Raw genomic sequence first — 9,623 nt, 5'->3', positions numbered from 1 at the left:
ATAGGTCATGTGTTGCACGGGGTCCAACGCCCCAAACCATCAAACACGAGGTCCAACATCTCCTAATTCACTGAGCGCGTGCAACCTGAGTGCGGAATGGGATCTAGCCTCGATTCACCGTCATACTCCAAATATGGCCTATGTGGAAGGCAATTTGGATTGGATGCGTGAAACGGGTTTAAATATCACCCGGGAGCTCGATTGGTCCGACGGTTACAGTGGGAACTAATCGGTTCTCCTGCAAACCATCGGTTCAATCGGACCCGACCCCCGGCTCCTTGAGCCCGCGTTGCCTTAATTTGTTTATCGGTCAGTCGAAACACACGGTGAGCCGGAGTGGAATATTGGCCCAATGTAAACCGATCGGGATCCATTTATTTCATTCAGTTGTATTCTGCAATTATTCGAGTGTACATTGTGAGGATTTTATTTGTATGTTTATTCATATACTTGTAAGGATCCCGGTCGGTGAGCAAGAGGTCCGAGTGTCGAATCGGTTAAGTCGGTCTATCGTTACCAAGGGATGAGTGAGCTCGAATAATCATGGTCTTGGTTCGCGCAGGGAATCGATCGTCACGGTCCGAAGAACTGTAACGCTAAGATAGCGAACCGATTCCTTGACTCGCAAGCCTACTCATCCTTCGGGTTCTTGGCCCAACTCAATCGATTCGTCGAATTTACGGAGTCAAAACGGGCGAGTCGAGCACAACTCTAAATCACGCGGTAAATAAACAAAATGGCAATCCTAGCAAGCTAGAGTACCGAAAGGGCGTGCGGGATATAGGCCCGCATGTAATAGAACCCCCGAATTCGGAATTTTCGGTTCCGTACGACCATTGCCTTAGCATTTAGGTGTACCCCGTACCCGTAGACCCGGGTAACTTGCCGGCCCTCGACCTTCGGGTCGTAAAATGGCAAGTGGCGACTCCTTCTCACGTGCGTCCGTCGCGCGTCCCCGGGAAGGTGGACACCCCCAAGCCGCGTTTGCTTAGGCGCGCGCATGCGTGCCCCGACGAGATGAAATTCGGGTGCGCACAGCTTGGCGACTCCACTGGGGACACTTAGAGGGTTCGGGCTCATTCCCGCTTGTTTTGTTTGCTTGTCTATTTACCGCTTTCCGCATTTCCCGCTTATCTACTTTACGCACTTTTATTTTCCGCACATGCATTGGACATCATACTAGCTTCTTAGGTACCTTGTCCGACATCCCACGGGCACCAATATAGGAAGCTAGGTTAGTCAGAGGTTCCGAGTAAGGGAACGGATCGAGTCGGCTATGCCACCGAACCGGCCCCCAAAGATCCTCGCTCGATTTCAAGGAATTCACACCCTTGAGTCGGGAGCCCCCATCCCTAGTTAGCGGTTCTCCCAGTAGCACCGAAAACTATGCATACACAGGGACCGTCATGCTGGACCAATTTTACCTTCATGCCGTCAACCGACCCAAAGTCGAGTCCTTGAGTCAGCCCGTAGTTTTCTTTAGGACGGACATTTTGTTGTTTTTATAAGAAAGAGCGATGTACACTGTAAAGAACGCAACTATAGTTTACTTTTCCGCACTGCATACATTTTTTCGAAAAAACCTAGGACATTACATTGATTTGATCCTAAAAATGTTAAGCCGACATCTCCTCCATCTAGGTAAGGATGGACCGCCCGGCTCCCGGTCTTAGACTCGAAGCAATCACGCCGCCAAGGCAAGACATCATGCGCATCTGGAGGACTCTCCGACCGGTGGACCACGCATTCATCCAGGGCATCATCGGAGACGTGGTCATGTTCACCGATACCCCGGTGGACTGGATCTTCCTGAGGGCTACCGCCAAACTTTGGGATCCTGAGCATGCGGTATTCAACTTCCAGGGGACGGAGTTGGCCCCCACGATCGAGGAGTACACAGCACTCGTCCAAAGGCCTACGTCCACGATCCACGGCATCTTCGTGCCTAATCCGTTCACAACCATCCAGGGTCAGCTCTCCAATCTCCTCCACATACCTGCTCAAGACATCCACGAGGAGCTTCACGAGAGGTGGGACCAAGGCATCCGGATTGCATGGCTCTCTGATTGGACGCTCCTCCGCGCCATGACGCCTACAACGGCTTCCTATCAGCGCGACGCTTGCCATGGATTCTTGCTCTTGGTCTTTGGCACCCTCCTCCTCTTCCCGTACTCGCCGAACCTCATCGACGGGGCTATAGCCCAAGTCGTCCTCCAAGCGGTGGGAGGCCATAGTTATGTGGAGGCTTTGTTAGCCGAGACCGTTCGGTCTCTTGACTATGTTAGGGAGGTTCGGCGCGGAAGGATGAGAGGATCCCCGCACTTGCTACAGATTTGGCTTCTAGCTCATATCCGCCCCTTTTGTTCATCACATCCGTTCTCCTACATTGCCGACGAGCGCTCGTTGATCGAGCGCCTGGTACCAGTTATCCCACCTCCCGAGCATAGTTTCTCAGAATGGAGGCGCTTTTGGCGCGAGCTGACGCCCTCACGGTTCCTATGGGTCGCCCGATGGAATCCCGACGGCCCCATGATCACGGGATGACCCGGAATTGTGGGAGTCCCCCTTCTCAGCCACTTGGGGAGCACCCTCATATTTCCCGGCCGAGTAATCAGACAACTCGGCGGCTTACAGGACATTTTCGCCGAGGCGGACCGCCTACCTTTCCGCCCCCAATGGGCCGACTCCACATCCACGGCCCCCGATAGATTCCTACAGATTCGAGAGATCCGTTGCCAACGGGACGCTAGTGTCATACAGCGCCTGTACTTCCCCGAGCACCCCACCGACGAGGAACGAGCATTCTCTGCCACCTCAGCATACGTGGCCCAGTTCTACCCGCAAGGATCGACACCGCCACAACGGTCTCAGGACGCCTCGACTTCCCGCGCTACATCCACCCTCGCCCCCGAAGCCGAAAGTTCCACCCGAGTGGCCATGCACATAGAGCTACGGGCCATCAGGGAGGAACGGGATAGGCTTCGTTGCGAGCTTGTTGACTCCCGCACAGAGGTCTTGGACTATAGAGAGCTTCAGACACAGTTGACTCGAGCACGCGCCCGGGTCGCACACTTAGACCGGGAGATGGCCCGCTTGGATGCGGAGTTGGATCGAGTGCACAAGAGGGCGCGCAACCTCGCCCATCCTTAGGATTAGTAAACGCACTCATTTTTTGCCCTCGCTCGGACCTACACCACTTTCGAGCGGCCACCGAGCGCAAAGGGATGTCGGCTTTACGTTTATGATCCTTTCTTTTCTTCTGAATATTCTATTTTTTAAAACCATGGTGTACGGACCCGAATGTGGACTCTCGTCGGGGCCCGCATTGCGCGCTTTTGGATCGCGCGGCTTCGTCGGAACGTCCACCTTCCCGTGGGGACGCGCGTCGGACACGCGTGAGAGAAGGAGTCGCCACTTATCATTTTACGACCCGAAGGTCGAGGGAGGATAAGTTACCCTAGGTCTAGGGGTATGGAACACCTAGTTTGTTGTTAAGGCATTGATCTGTGCGGAACCGGAAAGTCCGTGTTCGGGGGTTCATGTTACGTGCGGGCCTATATCCCGCACGCCCTTTCGGTACTCTGGTTTGCTAGGCTTGCATGTTTTATTATTTACCGCGTGAATTAAGCTGCACTCGGCTCACACGTTTTGACACCGGAGATTCGATGAACCAAACGATGTCGGTTGAGAAGCCGGGAGAGAAGTAAATCTATATGTCGGGGAATTGGTTCACAATCTTGCATTACAGTTCATCGAACCATGGAGGTTGAATCCCTGCGTGAACCAGAACCGCGAGATCTTGGATTTACTTGTGTCTGGGCAAGCATTAGACCAATTCGATTAATTCGACTCTCGGACCGTTCGCTCACCGACTGGAATTCTTACAGAATAAATGCACCAAATAGAATCCTTACAATGCTCTCAAAACAATAAATACAAATTACAAAAGGATCGAATTCCAGTCGTTTTGCGTTCGGTTATTATTCCACTCTAACTCACCGTGAGTTTAGGGAAAAGACCGAAGAACTGAAATTCAATGGACGCTCTCACTGAATAGGGCGTTGGACCCTGTGAGTGTTGATTAGGGTGTTGGACCCTGTGCTCGATGATTAGGGCGTTGAACCCTAATATTATTCGGCCTAGGGATCAGGCTCGACCCGCATGGCAAACAGGTGCGGAAAGATAACACGCAACATGTTAATAACATACAAAGTGTTTGTTATTATCGTGTTTACGTGAATTAACAGATTATTAACCCAGGGGTGTTTTTGCAAGCAAATGCCATATGCTAAACAATCAAACATGTGCCAACGTTTTAGCATTCGGCTTTATTTTGAGAACTTGACAAAGAGAGTCAAATCTCAGATGTGTGGATTGCTTTTACAATTGTTCTGTATTGTGACACTGAATTACCACTGAATTAACCAAACTCGTGTTTTGACTCTAGATTTGGAATCTAGAATTCCTCCTAACCATTATCTAATGTTTGGTTAGGTCGAGTGAAAGGTTAATCGGCATTTTGCATGTTTTCTGACAGAGATAACTGCTCTAGTTACCCGAATCTATGTTAGGATAACAGAAACTCATCAGTTAGATAAGAAAAGGCTATGCAGATGACCCTGCACCTGAACAGGTAGCCCATTCTTATCCCGTACTGTAGTGTTTCTGTTATGCTAACCCTAAGGGTGTCGCTGAATTGTGAAAAGACGATTTTGCCCTTTATTTGAAAATTGTTCTCAGAAAAGGGGGAAACATCGCAGTGCGGGCCACCTCGGCCTGTAGCCGGTGTCAACCAAATCCCTGGATCGTCCAGGGTTGTGCAAGAACCCCGAAAAAGCCAAAGAATCGGTCGATCTGCCCGGAAGTGATCTAGAAAGATCTTCTGTATCCTGACCTGAGCTACCTGGAATCAGGTAAAAACTCAAGTTGAGACACAGAAGGCCTTTTTAGACGTCCATGCTATATCGGACTACGTGTTTCGAGTTTTGAAATTGATAAGTTTGAAAAAGGCACTAACGTCCTTTGACGACTCGTCGACGCGAGTTATCAGTTAATGTCCAATTCGGGTAAACTTTATCAGTGTGAAGTGGGTTTAATCATGTGAGCGTCCCGATTAACCCGTTTGTGGAATTAATGCTTAAGGGTTGTGCCGAATGCATTAATTGTGAAAATGATTCATGATTCGACGACCAAGACGATTCCATAAGGATCGAGGATAATTTGGTCCAATGACCGAAACTACCCTCGTAACCGACTGGACCCGAATGAGTCATCGATACTCGAATCCATGCATGCTTTGTTTAAAAGAGTCTTTACCTGATACTCTAACATAGGAATCATAAAGACATTGAAGTAAAAATTCACACCATCCGATAAACGAATTAAACTTGAGATAAGGAACTCATTCTTGACCCAAGGAAGGCCAAGAAGCCCTCGGCTTCATCTTATGAAGGGTGGCCGAAGGTTCTCATGGCTCTATCCGAGTTACGAATGATTTCCTAATCGTGGTTTAATTATTTTTCGCATGCTCAAACATCAACCGTGATAAATAGCACTCCTTTTTAACAAAAGCCGGCGTTATCACGATTTGTTTAGCTCATTTAAACATACAAACATTCACAAACGTGTTAATTAAGGAAAAGGATAAAATAACACCGGCTTCATGCATGCAATAATGATAAAACAAACTCGGAAACTAACTTGAATAGGCTAAGGAGACCGATCTTAACCCGAAAAGAGCAATTTAAGTCTCAACCCTCTCATTTAGAGAGTTGGCCGAGAATTAATGTGCCATAGTCGGGTCGGGATAGTCTTCTTTACGATGATACAAGCCCTTTTCCGACATGGTAGCAAGTCATAAGATAGTGCACATGCATAATATAACATAAAATTGCATAAAAATTAAATCTTGCAAATGAAACATGCATGAAACACCATAATACTCCATAGCCATGCAAAAATATAAAAAGCCCTAACTCCTCTAAGTCGAATATGTTTTACCTGGTCTCGGAATACGAGGAAAGAGTCGGGGAAGTGTTTGAGAGTCGGGTGACTCGGTGGAACCCTTAAAAGGGTATTCGGGTACAAGGGTGGACGTGCACGGGCGGGCTGGTGAAGGACACGGACAGGCGCGGGTGGCGCTAGTGACGGGCACGGACGGGCGCGGGTGACTGGCACGGACGCACTGGGTGACGGGCACGGGCGCGTTGGATGATGAGCATGGACGGGCGCGGACGGGCGCGGGTGAAGGGCGCGGGTGGCGCTGGTGACGGGCCGGATGGCGCTGGTGACGGGCACGGGCGTGCCGGTGACAGGCACGAGCGTGCTGGTGACGGGCACGGGCGTGCTGGATGACAGGCACGGGCGTGCTCGATGACGGACGCTCGATGAGGATCGGTGACGGACGCGGGTTGCGCTCGGTGACGCTCGGTGACGGACGCGGGGGTGCTCGGTGACAGACGCTGGTGACGCTCGCGGGTTGCGCTCGGTGACGGACGCGGGTTGCGCTCGGTGACAGACGCTGGTGACGCTCGGTGATGGACGCGGGTGTGCTCGGTGACGCTCGGTGACAGACGCGGGTTGCGCTCGGTGACGCTGGTGACACTGGTGACGCGTCACTGTTCACCCGAGAGCTCCAACTTCACCCGAAACGACCCAAAACGACGAGCAAACGACTCTAAACTAAAAAACTGGGTTCAGAAATGGAATCCTTGGGTCCAAAACATGTCGTCTATGAAGTTTGAAGAATTTTGGATATAAGTCGGAATAGTACCCGCTATGGATCCCGACCTAAACTCCAAAGATATTTGGCTTGGTTTTTGGTTTTCATGAAGTTCTTTGCTTGTTGCTGGTTCCTAAGAAGTTGAGAGCATTTTCTAGAGGGAGAAACTAGCAAGATCATGTGTGCTTCATGAGTGATTAGCTTAATGACAAGTAGGCAATATATATGTGAAGCTAATGAGCAATTAAGCAAAACAAAGCACCATTAAGGGCCACATTAGCAAAAGTCGGTTGCCCTAATGGAGATGAGGATGAATGTCCTCCATGTATCTTGATGAGGAAGAGCCAAGAAGCATTAATGGAGGAGGAGTTAATGGCTTGAGTGTTGACTAGAAAGACCAAAGATATTTTGGGCTAGGTGAGGGCGAGAGAGGAAGAGGAAAAGGTCGAAAACTTTGGGGCAAAGGGCGGTTGCCCTTGGGCAGCTCGTGGGTCCCACGGCTTGTGAGGAGAAACCGGGAAAAGACTCCGGTCTCGATTGGTCGCTTATTCGAAGTTCGTGGTTCGAATTGAACGTCGAATTGTCGGTATGCGCGTGAAAACGGAGTTAATGAGCCTGAGATTGACATTTTCCATTGAGAAATGTCCCGGATGTGTGTGAGGCTCGGAAGCCGATTTTGCCCATTGCAAGTGATCAGGGCGAAGTTGTCCGCTTCTGACAGCATATCTCGTATCTGCATCTCACGTTGGTCATTTTGACATAAGTTGTCAGACCACGTGAACAATCATCCCTTAAGCCGGTAATGCTAACGTGGGGCCGGAGACGTCCTAGGAGGCCGAAACTGGGTTTCTCAGGATGACTTCTGAGCTGCTTAGGCACTCCAGAGATTACTGTAACCTCTGTTTGTCAAGGTCAGACCTCCAAGGACTTGAATAGTGTATCTGAGACCTCTAAAGCACTGTTCGAGAGATCTAGATGAGTTGTGTGATTTTTTCCGACGATTCCGCATTGAGCTTTGAGAAGGCTAGCATTGTGTAACGTAAGCATTCGGCGTCAAGTTTCCCCAAAGAGGACCTCCGGATATGGATTTCCACTGAAAATGGTCATTTCCGCTCCTCGGAGGTTACTCGGGAAACCGTGAAGGGTTTTGCCGTCTATTTTGCCCCATTGTGAATGTCTGCTAGAGTTTTCTGGGCAATTCGGTATGAACTTCATTTGCCGTAATTCCATCAGACCATTCTCCGGCTATGCTCTTCTGAAGAGGGGTATGCTTGTTTTGCCGTTCGGAAGTCATTTGAGGTATCTGTGTGACTTCCAAGAGACAATCTGAAGCATTGTTCATGCTCTGTGTGCTGATGGGGCATGGCCGCATCTGATATTTGGCATTAACTTTTCTCCAGGAAACCGGCATTTTTGGACTTCCACTGAAAAGTTGTCTGTATACAGAAAGTTGTTCTGTATAGAGCAGATGATTTGCAAAATGCCTTTGAAGACATTTTCCATCTTTTTGGCACTGAAGTAGATTTTTGGAGTCCAATATTGGCTATCTTCCAATGACTGAGCGAAGTATCGGAAAATAGTATTGTCCATGTGATATACTGAAAATGCTGGTTTTGGACATTGTTGAATTCTCTGGTCGCTCTGTTGCCCTTTGGTGACCCCTAGAGTCCTTCTGTCATGTCCGCGGGTCATTTGCTCAATTTTGCCAACTTGAGGATGAATAGTGATTTCTTGCTCTGTCGAGCCGTTTTCTGTATTCTGCTCAAGTCGTGGCTTGGATCATTGCTAATATCGTTGTTTAGAATGGTGAGCCAAAATGGGGTGCTGACAGCTTGCTCCTCTTTGACTGCTTGCTCGAGTAGAGGATGCAATCAAAGATTTCAAAAGCACCCCAGTTTGATAGCAATGATCAAGGTGGAATTTCCTATATGGCCCTCTCCTTTTTGCTTTGGATATGTAGGATGTTGTACCTAATAAAAAGGGAATATGGTGAGATGCGCACAATAGACATGTAGAGTTCGGAACAAAGCTGAAACAGGCAATTAAAGTCGGGACTGACCCGACGGGGACTGACCCCAATGCAAGAAAAGTAGTCGGGACTGACCCGAAGGGGACTGACCCCAATGCAAGAAAAGTAGTCGGGACTGACCCGAAGGGGACTGACCCCAATACAAGAAAGTAGTCAGGACTGACCCGAAGGGGACTGACCCCAGTGCAAGAAAGTAGTCGGGACTGACCCGAAGGGGTTTGCAATATGCACGGGGCGCATACCGAATGAACTGCATGGTTCAAAGGCGCCTACCCGGTGGACTTGCGAGGTGCACGAGCGCTTGCTCGGCGGGTTTGCAATATGCATGGGGCGCATACCGAATGAACTGCATGGTTCAAAGGCGCCTACCCAGTGGAATTGCGATGTGCACTGCGATCCTGAGAGGGTGCACGCTAATTAAAGTGCATTGCGGAAATAAATGTGCACTGCAATCCTGAGAGGGTGCACGCTAATTAAAGTGCATTGCGGAAATAAATGTGCACTGCAATCCTGAGAGGGTGCACGCTAATGAAAGTGCATTGCGGAAATAAATGTGCACTGCAATCCTGAGAGGGTGCACGCTAATGAAAGTGCATTGCAGAAATAAATGTGCACTGCGATCCTGAGAGGGTGCACGCTAATGAAAGTGCATTGCAGAAATAAATGTGCGCGAAGTAAATGCAAACACTGAGGAGTAGTGTGAGGTGTGGAAGGAATCATTGTGTTTCTTCCCTCGTTGATTTCGTCCATGTCGCAATCGATGCTGTGGTAGGACGTTTCATTGCTCGCCAACTGATTGCGATGTAACTGAGTGCCTGGAGTGTTATCCTGAAGGTCTCTTTTCCGATTTAGACTATAGTCTTTGGCATAAGA

This window comes from Punica granatum, unplaced genomic scaffold (genome assembly GCF_007655135.1).
Source record: "Punica granatum isolate Tunisia-2019 unplaced genomic scaffold, ASM765513v2 Contig00347, whole genome shotgun sequence".
NCBI classification, from domain to species: Eukaryota; Viridiplantae; Streptophyta; class Magnoliopsida; order Myrtales; family Lythraceae; genus Punica; species Punica granatum.
This window is presented reverse-complemented; position numbering follows the sequence as displayed.